The following is a 16016-nucleotide window of genomic DNA, read 5'->3' on the forward strand; positions in this document are numbered from 1 at the left end:
ATATAATATTAGATTATATATTAAATTTTATATACAGTATATCTATATATCTAATTATCTAATATATCAAAAAAAATGTTTTTATTATATATATTATATACTATGAACTATTAATAGTATATATATATATATATATATATATATATATATATATATATATATATAAAGATATAAAATTATAAAAAGTTATATTTTTTTCAAGTTTTACATATATATGTAATTGAATAAATGAAAAAGTATATTGAAAATTATAAAAAGTATATTAATTTTCATTTATGAATGGCACTTTATATATTTCAAAACAATATTGAAATGGAATATATAAGATTTTAGTGAATCTGTTCATTCATTCCAATAGTTAATTTCAGTGGTTCGAATACGGTTGTTTTTTGTTTTTGTTTTTTTGTCTAGTGAAATATGTAGTTATTTAGTTACAAACTGTTACTTATCACAGTTTTTTTTTTATTCAAGTATGTAAATTAGGATGTTTTGATTAGTGTTTTATTAGTAACATATAATGCTGTTACCCTAATATAATCATTGTTTATGTGCCAAATAAATAATACTTCAAAATATAATGTTCATTGTAGTAGATATGTTTCATTCATAGCTTGTAGTGTAGCTAACTAGTTGTTCAAAAGAGTATATTAAAGGGAGAGTTCACCAAAAAATGACATTTCTGTAATCATCTACTGTATGAAAACCTGTACGAGTTTCTTTTCCTGTGAAAAACGAAAGATATTTTGAAGAATGTTGTTAACCAGGGGGAAAAAATACTATTAAAGTCAAGAGTCACGTTTCCATTAGATTTGCACAAAACTGTTGCGTTTTTTTCTAAATGTCGACAAAAAACTATTGCGAAATGACGGCGTTTCCATTAACCGATGTTATGCGACTAAAACTTCATTTTTTCCTCTCGCGATAAGTAAAATAATTCCAAAAACATGGCAACGGACGTTGGTAGGATTATGTACTGTATCCCAGCCACTGCACTGGCCATTATTATTAATGGAAGGAGATGTACGTGTGTTTTCCAAGCATTAATGGTAAGGATCGACCCTTATTATACTTGTGAGCGGCACATATGAGGTGTTTCTGGGTGTTTCTCCCTCATCTCTGCTTCGAGGTCTTGATTGTGGCATTTATTTGAGGTTTAGAATCCATTATTCCTGTAATTCTTTTGTCTTATATGAATTTAATAAAGAGCTCTGTCTCGTATTCTGTCCAAACACACCGCGTCGTCTACGTCAGGTGACCTGAAAATGCTCAAAAACTGTTTCCATTGCAGTTTTGCGAAATATTTCTTTTTGCGAATTGCCTGAAAAACCCCTCATGAGAGCGTAAAAACGTTTTTGCGATAAATGGGAGTTTTCGCGAAAATTACGTGTTTCCATTGGGCGTATTTTCAATTCGCAATTTCAATTCGCGCAATTTGAAGGGTAATGGAAACGCGGCTAATGGCTACCGCCAGATACCATCATTCTTTAAAATATCATCTTTTTTGTTCTGTAGAAGAAAGAAACTCATACAAATTCGGAAAATTATGAGAGAATTTTCATTTTTTGAGTGAACTATCCCTGTAACTGCGCTGTAACTACTCCCCAACACCGTTTGCTGAACTTTCTCCTGAATCTCCCCTTGACTGAGAAGTTCTGGGTGATTAAATGGTCTTTCTCTCTCTTTTCCGACTCAAACACATTTTTTCTTCTCTCTCGTTCGCTGGTTAATTAGGGCTGGAGTAAAACTCAGGGCTCGCCAAACACACACACATGCAATTAACTCAGCCAGGAAGAGCTAGCAGACTAATAAGGAGAACGGCGAGTGAAAGAGAGAGAGCGTCTGAATGGCCAAGCCTTCGAGCTGTTGGCACGTTCCTCTGCACTGAGGGCTGGTGATTACCCAGAATGCCCAGTGAATGAGAATCAAACAGGAAGAGCTCAGCACTGGTGAACCAACATCGCTGAGCTCTTATTCTAAAGCGGTGGCAGATATAATGTGGAAAGCAAACGATCTCAGAGACGGAGATGACGTACACACACACACACACTCACACACAGGCTTTGAAGTGCTATCTGATGGTTATATCTCCATGAAGTGCTTGAATCAGCATGAGCGAGATTACAGCTATACTGGATCACTGACGCTGGAACGAATGTGTGTGTGAATCTTATGATGCCGGGTCATAATTCACCACAACATCAAAACAACAAAAACAAGAAATGATTATTTATTAATAATAAATTTATTATTATTATATTATAATAACATGAATTATATATGTGTATATATATATATATACAGTGAGGAAAATAAGTATTTGAACACCCTGCTATTTTGCAAGTTCTCCCACTTAGAAATCATGGAGGGGTCTGAAATTGTCATCGTAGGTGCATGTCCACTGTGAGAGACATAATCTAAAAAAAAAAATCCAGAAATCACAATGTATGATTTTTTAACTATTTATTTGTATGATACAGCTGCAAATAAGTATTTGAACACCTGAGAAAATCAATGTTAATATTTGGTACAGTAGCCTTTGTTTGCAATTACAGAGGTCAAACGTTTCCTGTAGTTTTTCACCAGGTTTGCACACACTGCAGGAGGGATTTTGGCCCACTCCTCCACACAGATCTTCTCTAGATCAGTCAGGTTTCTGGGCTGTCGCTGAGAAACACAGAGTTTGAGCTCCCTCCAAAGATTCTCTATTGGGTTTAGGTCTGGAGACTGGCTAGGCCACGGCAGAACCTTGATATGCTTCTTACAGAGCCACTCCTTGGTTATCCTGGCTGTGTGCTTCGGGTCATTGTCATGTTGGAAGACCCAGCCTCGACCCATCTTCAATGCTCTAACTGAGGGAAGGAGGTTGTTCCCCAAAATCTCGCAATACATGGCCCCGGTCATCCTCTCCTTAATACAGTGCAGTCGCCCTGTCCCATGTGCAGAAAAACACCCCCAAAGCATGATGCTACCACCCCCATGCTTCACAGTAGGGATGGTGTTCTTGGGATGGTACTCATCATTCTTCTTCCTCCAAACACGTTTAGTGGAATTATGACCAAAAAGTTATATTTTGGTCTCATCTGACCACATGACTTTCTCCCATGACTCCTCTGGATCATCCAAATGGTCATTGGCAAACTTAAGACGGGCCTTGACATGTGCTGGTTTAAGCAGGGGAACCTTCCGTGCCATGCATGATTTCAAACCATGACGTCTTAGTGTATTACCAACAGTAACCTTGGAAACGGTGGTCCCAGCTCTTTTCAGGTCATTGACCAGCTCCTCCCGTGTAGTTCTGGGCTGATTTCTCACCTTTCTTAGGATCATTGAGACCCCACGAGGTGAGATCTTGCATGGAGCCCCAGTCCGAGGGAGATTGACAGTCATGTTTAGCTTCTTCCATTTTCTAATGATTGCTCCAACAGTGGACCTTTTTTCACCAAGCTGCTTGGCAATTTCCCCGTAGCCCTTTCCAGCCTTGTGGAGGTGTACAATTTTGTCTCTAGTGTCTTTGGACAGCTCTTTGGTCTTGGCCATGTTAGTAGTTGGATTCTTACTGATTGTATGGGGTGGTCAGGTGTCTTTATGCAGCTAACGACCTCAAACAGGTGCATCTAATTTAGGATAATAAATGGAGTGGAGGTGGACATTTTAAAGGCAGACTAACAGGTCTTTGAGGGTCAGAATTCTAGCTGATAGACAGGTGTTCAAATACTTATTTGCAGCTGTATCATACAAATAAATAGTTAAAAAATCATATATTGTGATTTCTGGATTTTTTTTTTAGATTATGTCTCTCACAGTGGACATGCACCTACGATGACAATTTCAGACCCCTCCATGATTTCCAAGTGGGAGAACTTGCAAAATAGCAGGGTGTTCAAATACTTATTTTCCTCACTGTATATATATATATATATATATACACATATATAATTCTAATATACACTTACAATTAAATTTGCAAATATGTTTTTTTATATATTTAAATGAACATAAATAAATTATGCTATATACTTACAATTGGATTTGCAAATATTAATTAATATAAATTTATTTCATATATTAGCATTTATGATTATGAATATTTTGTACATTACACAATGCTAATACTTTAGTTTGTTTTATTTTTAAATGACCATAATTTAAAAACCAGTACAAAATACTAGCATGACATTATTTATTTATTTATTTTAATTAGCATACATTAAATAAAATACAAATATCGTTATGATACTATTATTACGCAATGTGATTTGCAAATGTTTATTAAATAAATAAGATTATGAATATTTGGTATATATTGATATTTTTTATTTTTAAATGAACATAAATTAAATTTAGTACAAAATACTTGCATCACACACACATATTTACTATTTGTTTATTTATTTATTTATTTAAATGAGCATACATTAAATACAAACACTATTATTATATATACTTACAGTTGGATTTGCAATTAGTAATTACATAAATGATATTATTTATTTAATTTAGTACTTATGATTATGAATATTTTGGACATTACAATATGCTACTGACATACATGCTTAATATATTCGTGAATATAATATGACAATGCAGAAGTATACTAACAGTCTTAAAATAGAGTTAATTCTCCTCATTTCTTATTGGTTTGAGCAGACTGTGGCTGAGGTGTGACCCAGACGTGTTCCTGACGTGTTCGTGTCATTCACTCATGTGCCGTGTGCAGCGAGACACAGAGATTCATATCACGTCTCACATGCTAACACACACACAGCTTTTCTCTGCCATTTTGCTGTTGATTCAAGCGTGCGGCACCTTTATAGGGAGGCTTTGCTGTGGATCGGGACTGAAGCTCCCACTGTGATCATGGCATTTAGAGTGAAAAGCACACACACACACACACACAGAATATAAGTGCTGTGAGACTCTGGAGTGTGTTGTGTCAGAGAGAGGATCTTTCTGATGTAAATCCAGCCCTAGGCTCTCTCAGATTCTTTATACTCGGTTAGTTTGAGTCTATGAATGAAACTCATTCACATACTGTGTTGTTCTTGACATTTACACTATTCAGAATCAAATCCTGGAGTTCTGCATACACACATATATATATATATATATATATATATATATATATATATATACAGTGGTGGTCAGAATTAATGGCATCCCTGGTAAATATGATCAAAAATGGCTGTAAAAAAATAAATCTGCATTGTTTATCCTTTTGATCTTATGGCCAGCGTGTTTTGGAGAAAAGCATGTATTTTATAATGTGATTTACCCCCCACTTTCAATTCTTTTACTTCAATGAAAGGTTAGATTTTTGCGCATTTTTTGAATGAAAGATCAAAAGGATAAACAATGCAGATTTATTTTTTTACAGCCATTTTTGATCATATTTACCAGGGGTGCCATTAATTCTGACCACCACTGTATATATATATATATATATATAGTGGTGGTCAAAATTAATGGCACCCCTGGTAAATATGATCAATATGTAAATATGATTAAAAAAAATATATAAAAAATAAATATATATATATAATTTAATATTGAAATTTGCACATTCTACATAGGTCTACACTAGTAAAAAATAGTAAAAAAAGGCTGCATTTATTTGATCAAAAATACAGTAAAATTGTGAAATATTATTACAATTTAAAATATCTGTTTTTCTATGTGAATATAACGTAAAATGTAATTTATTCTTGTGATCAAAGCTGAATTTTCAGCAACATTACTCCAGTCTTACTATCATTCTGATATGATGATTTGATGCTTGAGAAACATTTATGATTATTATCAGTGTTGAAAACTGTTTTTCTGCTCAATATTTTTGTGGAAACACAACAGTGATATTTTTTCAGGATTCTTTGATGAATAGAAAGCTCAAAAGACCAGATTTCTTTGGAATGGAAATCTGTAACATTACAAATGTCTTTACTGTCACTTTTGATCAATTTAATGCATCCTTGCTGAATTAAAGTATACTATAGTGGCTGGAAACACATCCGTACACTTCTGTGCTGCGTGCCGTTCGTGTTTTCATCTGGATTATAGTATCAGCAGGAATTAAAACCCCAGTGACAAAAGCTTGTTTCTTTATTGACTGTTCAATCTTACACAATCGTGGCCACACACACACACACACACACACTTTCAGCGTGTGGGCGGCTTGTGTGTAGACACGTCTAGTGTTATGCAGATAACGGGGCGCTGTGGATTGTGGCTGTGGATACGCATATTGTTGCGGGCATAAATTTGCATAAAAATGCATATGATTTAAATGATTATATAATGTAGTTCTTTATGCGGTTCTGTCTGAACCTACACACAACACAGTTTTAGAATAAGCTACGTTTGCAGCAATGAAGAGCGGCTTACTGGTTTAAACTTCTGTGTTATATAGCAGCATAAATATGAGTTAGTATGCACAAAAAGCAGATTTTCCACCCACACTGACCTGTAGAATTAAACAGGCTGTTTGTGCTGCTGTACCTTTAAGACGTCTGTGCACATGATCTCTGCTGTGATTGGTTGACCTCTTCGCATGTGAATTAGCTTATGCTGCTGTACCTTTAAGACGTCTGTGCACATGATCTCTGCTGTGATTGGCTGACCTCTTCGCATGTGAATTAGCTTATGCTGCTGTACCTTTAAGACGTCTGTGCACATGACCTCTGCTGTGATTGGCTGACCTCTTCGCATGTGAATTAGCTTATGCTGCTGTACCTTTAAGACGTCTGTGCACATGATCTCTGCTGTGATTGGCTGACCTCTTCGCATGTGAATTAGCTTATGCTGCTGTACCTTTAAGACGTCTGTGCACATGACCTCTGCTGTGATTGGCTGACCTCTTCGCATGTGAATTAGCTTATGCTGCTGTACCTATAAGTATAAGACGTCTGTGCACATGATCTCTGCTGTGATTGGCTGACCTCTTCGCATGTGAATTAGCTTTGCTTACTTCCAGTTTGAAACTCTGAAGGATTTCAAACTAGCACATATTTTCCCTGATTTTCATGCATCCTATTTAGTATATTTATACATAAAGTTAATATATATGTAAATATAATTTGTATATGTCACGGGTGGCTGCTAACAGAAGGGAATAAATCCACACAGGAGAAACGTAGGCAAAAATCATCCACATAAAATAGACGACACCAGACAAAGAACTCAATGTTTTTATCAAATGGTAATTTTTGATTTAATATACTATTCATATTAATATTTTATTATATATTTATAAATTTTAACTAATTATATATATATATATATATATATATATGGGCTGTGAAACGATTAATCGCGATTAATCGCATCCAAAATAAAAGTTTGTTTACATAATAGATACTGTATATATATATAATTTGTATTATAAATAAATATAAAGATTTTATGTATAAATAACACATTTTTCTTAAATATATACATGCATGTGTGTCTATTTATACAAAATAATTATGCACAGTACACACACATATATTATGTAAACACAAACTTTTATTTTGGATGCGATTAATCGTTTCACAGCCCTTAAATATAATAAAATATTACTATAAATTTTATATTAATAAAATAATAAAAAAAATATTACTAATATAAATATATATGTGTATATATATAATGTTATTCATTTATTATTTATATTAATATTTTATTATATATTTGCATATATATATAATGTTATTTTTCGATTTATCATCATTATTGTTGTGTGTGTTATAGATTCTGAATGCTCGATTCCTCCGCATAAGCATGTCTGGCATCAGCGTATGATCAGTGGGAGTTGAGCACAACATCTAGCCGTGAGCGTGAGCGCTTGAGACGAGTAGAAGATGTGAGGGTCAAACTCTTGCAGAATAATGGAGCTGTCCGTGGTGCTGACGCAGCGCGTGTGTGTGTGTGTGTGTCGCCTTCCAGCTCTCCACTCGAGTGGGTAATCTTCTGTAATTAGCTGCAGATAAAGAGAGAGCGCAGTGTGTGTTTAAAAGCAGGTGTATTAATGAAAGGGTGGATGAAGCGACAGGAACAGGGTTTGTTTGGACGCAGCGAGTTTAACACGCTGACTTCGCTAAAAAGCCTTGTAGCATTTCATGATTCGCATGGCCTGCGGTCTCTCGGTCGCTCTCAACCACAGCGCCGGAGTTACTGTCAGTCATTCAGTGGAAGACTTTGGGATTTGTAATGGGATTTGGGATTAAACTTGGGATTTGGGTAATGTCACACCTCAACAAAACACAGTTTGAGGAATCATTCCTGTCGGGAGCAGGAGCTGTTGTGTGCTGAAGTGTAACGCCTGTCCTGTTAGGGCTTAAAGAGTGACCAGTATGACCAGTATGACCAGTTATAGTGATGCTTCCCAGAGCAAACGCTGCCGATGCTCCAGTTTAACCGATGCTTATTTCGTTTTAGTGTTTTTGACCAGCTCACTCTGAGATGATGTGTGTGTATTGTGTACATGTGACCCTGGATCACGTCACCAGTCACATGTCGCACGGGTATATTTGTGGCAATAGTCAACAATACATTGTATGGGTCAAAATTATCGATTTTTCTTTTATGCCAAAAATCATTAGGATATTAAGTAAAGATCATGTTCCATGAAGATATTTTGTAAATTTCCTACCGTAAATATATAAAACATTTATTTTTGTGAGTGAATGCAGCACAATCATGAACATAAATGGAGAACTTTAAAGGAGATTTTCTCAATGTTTTGATTTTTTTGCACCCTCAGATTCCAGATTTTCAATAGTTGTATATCCGCCAAATATTGTCCTATCCTAACAAACCATACACCAATGGAAAGCTTATTTATTAAGATTTCAGATGATGTATAAATCTCAGTTTCAGAAAATGGACCCATGTGACTGGTTTTGTGGTCCAGGGTCACATATGTGTGTATGTTTATGTGTGAATTAAAGGGATAGTTCACCCAAAAATTTTATTTGTGATTTTTTTTTAAACTTGGAATTCAATTTATATAACACAACAAACATGATAATATTTGAGTATATAGTATTTTTATGTATTATTTTATTTTTTACACACTTTTTAGTCTTGTTTTGAACTGTTTATTAATGTATGTGTAGTGGGAAGAAGTGTAATGCAAATACTCAACTCGTGAGTCATCGTGATCTGTTAAATACAGCGTGTTTCTGGCTCAGGCTACTTGAACACACACGTCACTACGCAGCAAATAACGCCGCGCTTGAACACTTGCATTGAAGCAATAGCGTAGATTAAAGAGCTGTGATGTAGTTAACCTGGTTCATTTCTATCGGCTAGTAGAAGTTCTGAATGGCCGGTAACTTAAAAATTTAGCAGCCAAATTGGCCGGTGGGTGAAAAAGTTAATTTCAAACCCTGTATATATATATATAACACTTCTTCCCACTAGACATATATATAGACTACTATAATATTGTGGGACCCAGGATAGACTTTTGTCCTCTGTAGTGGACATTATATTTGAGTGAGTTTCTCTCTTTAATCTGGATGTCCTGTAAAGAGCACATTCAGGGCTTTTCAGAAATAGCAAAAGTGCAGCTTGGACGTTCTGCTAAACGTCTCCGTCACAGTCCTCAGTCGAGAGAAAGAGTGTGTGGATGATTTTTATTTGTGGCTGAACTATTCCTTTAGGGATTTTTATTGGAAACTTGGTGTGTCTTTGCCCAGGAGCATCAGATTTTAATTGAGCTGTTCTGCTGTGCTCGAGCACATATTAGATCTGTGTGTGTGTGTGTGTGTGTGTGTGTGTGTGTGTGTTTATAGTGTGGAGGGCTGCTGTCCAAGAAATTATGAAACGCTTTGAATGAAGTGAATGAGCTAACAGCAGTGTGTGTGTGTGTGTGTGTGTGTGTGTGTGTGTGTGTGTGTGTACTGGACAGGCTTTGACTTTTCTTTCGAAAGGCTCATTGCATCTCACACATGCATGAAGTAATGAGTTTCTGTGAAACGCTCATGCCGCTGTGCATCGTGGGTTGGTTATGTAATCATCTCTAGTACGCTGTGTGGATGTGTGTGTGTGTGTGTGTGTGTGTGTGCGCATGCGAAGGCATGATGGTGTGTTGTGTGTTTCTGACGGGATCTGTATAGAGGGGAGCGCGGTCTCCCTCTCCAGCCTGGACGGGTCAGCGAGGGGCGTGCGTTGGTTCCCGGGGCAGGTAAACGCAGGATAGTATAACAGGTCACGGTGAACCCCAAAGCGACCCGCCTCCAGCCCGCCTCTGAATGTGTGTGTGCGTGTGTGTGTTTGTCATGTACGTCCATGCGTGTGTGTTAGCGAGGCGCTCACCTGTACCTGTCATATATCCTTCTCCTCGTCTGCTGTCTGTGCACTATATGGTCTCCCGTTTGCTGCCCCTCCATCCCTCACACACACACACACACACACTCTCACCACCCCTCGGTTGCCATGCCAACAGCCCACTTTCGAGGTGAGAGCGCTTGGAAGAGCACATTCCAGATGTCAGGGGGAATTTGGGCTCTGTGCGCCCCCTACTGGTGACGCCACACACCTGCAGGCTGCCGTCTGCATCTCATCAGCGCCCTTAATAATCATAAATACATTATTCATAAATGTAAAACATCTACTCCATGTGTGGGAGATGTTTATACACATCAGTTCAAGAGAAATCATCTGTTTCTCTCTGTCTTCTTTCTCCTTGTGCTGTCCTACATCCATGAGCTTTACTCAAATACAGCAGTTTGCCACTTAAAGTCGCAAGTTACAGTGTTTTTACCATGGTGAAGGAGTGTTGTTAGGTACAACGCAAAGGGTTAAACCCCCTTATGGCCAGAATATAGTCAAGTATGCAGATGTGAATGCTTGACGAGTGAATCAGGATATATAAGCACAAAAAAAAAAAAATGTAGGGAAGATGCCAAACTTATTTTTTAAATCATTTAAAATTATTTACTAAATGTTATATAAAATAAATTTTTTTTTTCTTTAATAAATTAATAAATTATTATTTAGTCATTTTTATTGTCATTATCATTTTAATAGTAATTATTTAAAGTAAAGTTTATTCAAAACCTTTCTTTTTTAATTTGATTTTAATTTTAATTTGAAAAAAATAAACACATCAGATTATTTCTTAAATAAGTGTTTTATTTAATTCATTATTCAATTTAATTTGTATACATTTGAATTACTTAATTTTAAAGTATTTAAAAAAATAAAATTAATTTTAGCAACTAAAATGCACATCTATGTATTGCTTTTATAAAATGGCAATAATATCAACATTATATAAGGCAAAATAAATTAAATCCTTTTAGAAAATATGACTAAATATTACATAAAATAAACATTTTATTTAATTCATTTATTTTATTTTATTTGTATACATTTTAATTACTTCACATTTAATTATTTTAAAATTAAATTTATTTTTAATTAAATATTTAATTTTAGCAATATAATAAACATTTGCTTATTGCTTTTATAAAACGGCAACAAAATGTACATGATATAAAACAAAAGTATTAAAAAAGGATTAGTAAATATTATATAAAATAAATACATTATTTATAAATTTTTATACATTTTAATTACTTAATATTTAATTATTTAAAAAAAGTTCAAATATATGTTTTAATTAAATATAAAATTTTAGAAACTAAAATAAACAGGCCTATCTGCACATTGCTTTTATAAAACAGCAACAATATAAACATTACATAAGACAAAAGTGTTCAATACTAACTTTTAATTACTTAATGTGATATAGGACAAAAGTGTTATTAATAAAATGTACAGTATTAATAAAAAATGACACTAAACTTTTTTATTTGAATAATATAGTGCATTATTTTAATATGCTGTAGTGTATTTCTGCTATTTCACAACAACTTCAAAGGTGGATCGGTTTTATAAAGCGTCCTGTACTTTTAAAAGATTTATGAAGACGATATTTATGTTGACATGTTGGATGACAGCTAAAGTTAAACCGGTTACTGAGCCGAACTCCTGAATAACCTGCAGGCGAGTCGCACGTCTACAGTGAATGAATTATTCAGGCCTCGGAGAAGCTCTACGTCTCCTTTATCTGCCCTCGATCGATAGCAAAGGACAGACGGAGAGATACAGACAGAGAAAGATGCTCATTGTGTTCTTTCCCTGTCCTCATTTCACCTGTTCTCGCTCTCCGCTGAACTCGTCCCGCTCTCATCCAGGGGCTTCATTTTCAAGATTATCTAGAAAACATGTAGGATTGTCCTCCTTCTCGTCGATGTTACTGCTTTTGAAATGTTTCTTATGAGATATGTTGAATTAAAGAGGCCGTATGATGCTGTTTAAAAAGTTCATTAATTCATTTATTGGGTGTATTAGAATAGGTTAACATGCTTTAATGCTCAAAAACACATTATTTTCCACATATTCTACATTATTGCAGCGCCTCCATCACCAGTCTGTCTGAAATGCACTGATTTCTATTAAGCCCCTCCTTCTGAAGAGCTCAGAGTGCTCTGATTGGCCAGCTGACCCAGTGTGTTGTGATTGGCCGAACACCTCAAGCGTGTGTCAGAAATGTAACGCTCATTACCATAATCATGAGTTTAGCTTTTAAAGCATTTTTAAACACAGTTATTAATGTCATCGGTTTCGGGTCACAAACAGAAACACACTAAAAGAAAAGTAAAACATTAAAAAAGCATCATAGAAGACTTAATTAGAGGGTTTAAACGTTAAACGGGCTTTCAGACCCTGAAATTCACTTCTTCTTTCTGTCATCATCATTTCTCATTTTTCATGGCAGCTGATTGTGTGTGGGTTCAATAGGATTGAACTAACAAGGACACTAACTCATTAACAGATTCAGCCAATCAGAGCTGCATTCAGTTCACAATTAACCAATGACTGACACCTCCCCTGAATATTGATGAGGATTTTACAGCCCTGTCTCTCTCCCCTCCCGAGCTAACCTCGTGTCTGTCCGTCTGTCTGTCTGTCTGTGTGTGTGTGTGTTGCTTTGCCTGCTCGATGTGTTCTCGTCTCCGCTACGACTACGTCTGTGTGTCTTCAACAACTCGGCCATGATGTTCGTGGCGGCTTTTGAGTGAATTAAGCTTGAAGTAAAGCGACAGCATTGAGCGGATGTTTTCCCGAAACAGATGTGTTGACAGACAGACGCTTCATGGTTTGTGCGTAAACCTCCCGCCCGAGTCAGATCCGTCCTCCCGGACCTCTGCAGCTCTCCTTAGACTGGTGCGGACACAGCCGGGAATATGAAATATGATCATACTCGTCTACTCACCCTCGTGGTGTTTTCTGCGGGACTGAAAACTGAAACGGCACAATGCTCCAAAAAAGAAAACACAAAAACACACAAAAAAATATTTTATGTTGCATATCTGACAGTATGAAACAATATTTTAATTCAATTGCGATTTAAATTTTAGTGTTTTCTTTTATTTTTGGCTTTATGCAATAAGATTTCAGCGAATAGCAGTTTAAATTTCAGTATTTTATTTAATTTTATTATTTAATTGTATTTTTGTGGTCCACTTCTGGCTTTATGCGTAAAGATTTTCACTGAATATCAATTTTTTTTTAAATTATTTTATTGAATATTTTATATTTCTGGTGTACTTCTGTCTGTATATGAATATTTTTTAGTGTTTTATATTATTTTATTTTCATGGTGCATGTCTGGCTGCCTGCAAAAAGATAGTTAGTTAATAGTTATTTAAATTTCATTGTTTCATTTTATTTTCCAATTCTGAAATGGAAATATTTTCAGTGAAAAGACATTTAAAATTTAAATTTAGTGTTTTTAATTTATTTTATAATAATAATGTATATTTTATTTATCCTATTTTTTGTTGTAATTTTCTAGTGTAATATTGGCTGAATGTGAAGCTTTCCAGTGAACAGCCATTTAAATTTCAGTGTACATTATTTATATATTTTTTATTTAATGTGGTGCATTTCCGCCTATATATGAAATGATTAACAGCGAATAGCTATTTAAATGTCAGACTTTTCCCTCAGAAAAAGTTATCGTATGATTTCTGAAGACTAAAAAAGTCGTATGAACTTCATTTTTGGTGCTTTCATGCCCTTTTCGGAGCTCGACAGCTTTGGTCACCATCCACTTTCATTATAAATACCGAATTGGAACATTTTTCAAAATATCTTCTCTTTCGTCCCAGAGAAGAAAGAAAGTCCTACGGGTTTGGAAGGACACGAGGGCGAGTAAACGATGAAAAGTGTGTCACTAAAGTGTCCCTGCCAGTCTAAAGACAGTCTGATCTGCCGATGTCTCTCTTTTATTCCCCTCCTGTTCTGTGTTCGACTGTATGTGCCATTTGCTGTGTTCCTTTACACTATTTGTTTACTCCTTCTCTCTCTTTTGTCTTTCCAGCGCTCATTTTCTCTCTCTCTCTCTCTCTCTTCAAAGCTTCACCTCTCTCCGGAAACAAAACGCTTCCTTCCTGGTCTCTTTGTCTTTCTTTTTCCGTTGTTTCTTTTCTGTAGAACTAATCTCTGTATGTGCTTTCGTTTAACTCTCCTTTCTCTCTGACTGACTCCAGGGTTTCTTGTCTTCTCTCGCTCTCTCTCTCTCTCTTTCTCCTGCAGCTGTGCTGGTTTGGTTGACGTCTCTCTCATGGTTTTGTTTGACTCTCCAGTCATGCGAATAATCTTCTGCCTTTCCATCACAGAAAGCGTCTCCTCTTTTCCTCTTACGCTGTCTTTCGTCTCTCTTTCTCCCTCCAGCTGTTCCCGTGTCTCAGTTTCGTCTGTATCCGTGTGCCGCCTTCATCGCTTTTCTGTGTTCATCCTGTAGTTGTCTTGTGTGCGTCTCTCTTTCAGTCTTTCTGTCTCTCTGTTTGTATCTGAACACTCAGTTTCATTCAGATGTCTGCATTTGTCCTTTTCACCTCCTCTGTCTGTCTCTCTCTCTCTCTCTCTCTCTCTCTCTCTCTGCTCTTTCGGCCCCTGCTCTGGTTTAGTTTTGTCCTGTCAACTAGTTCAGTAGATTAGTCAAACATTAAAGTAATATTTAGGGGTTTAGTACACGTTATACTCGATCGACAGCATTTGTGGCATAATGTCACTTATCACAGACATTTATGTATTTTATTTCAGTGTCATGACCACATATTATCTGCCTATATGTTTTACTGGATAATCTAGAACTCTTGACAAAAATATGAGCTTTCTTTCTACTTTTAAACCCCAATTTTATTTTATTTTATTTTATTTTATTCCTTAAGCTGAATTTATTTATAATTTTTTTTACATGGAATGATGAGTCAATTCTTTTCTGTGGCAATACATTTTTATTTTTATTTTTTTTAAATGGACAGATGACTCAAAATATTTTCCGTAGCATTAAACATTTATTATTATTATTATTATTATTTATTTATTTATTTATTTTTTTACTTCAAACGAGCAGTGAGTCAAAATTATTTTCTATGGCAATACATATTTTATTTTTTGTTTTATTATTTTCTGTGGCATTAAACCTTTATTTTACTTTATTTATTACTTTATTTTACAAACAGTTGAGTTGTTATTTTATTTTATTACATTTAAAAAAAAAAAAATTATGAAGCAATCAGTCAAAAATGATATTCTGTGGCAATAAACATTTATTTATTTGTAACTTATTTTTAATTATTTTTTGTGGCAATATGCTATTTATTTTATTTATTTTATTTGTGTTAAATGGAGCCATGAGTCAACATTATTTCCTAAGGCATTAAACCTTATTTTATTTTTTTTTATTTTTTTTTTATTTTTTTTTTTTATTTTTTTTTTATTTTATTTTATTTTTTTAGCTGAGCAATGAGTCCACAATTACAATCACAATTATTTTCTGTGGCAATAAACATTTTATTTCAAGTCAAAATGATTATCTCTGGCTATAAGCATTTTATTTTAAGTCAAAATGAAGTCTGTGGTAATAAGCATTACACTACAAATGCCTGTAAATCGGCTTCTCTTGTACTGAACCCATATCATTCCCATATTAAGTCAATTTTCCAGTCCAGGCCAGC

The 16016-nt window shown here is 35.0% G+C and overlaps 1 protein-coding gene across 4 annotated transcripts in view; it reads left to right on the plus strand.

Annotated features, from left to right (window-relative positions):
* The window catches only part of syt7a (synaptotagmin VIIa), a 126095-nt gene that overhangs the window by 101686 nt on the left and 8393 nt on the right, over positions 1–16016 (plus strand). The window lies entirely within an intron of this gene.

Source organism: Abramis brama (genome assembly GCF_963993115.1).
Source record: "Abramis brama genome assembly, chromosome: 20".
Classification (NCBI taxonomy): Eukaryota; Metazoa; Chordata; class Actinopteri; order Cypriniformes; family Leuciscidae; genus Abramis; species Abramis brama.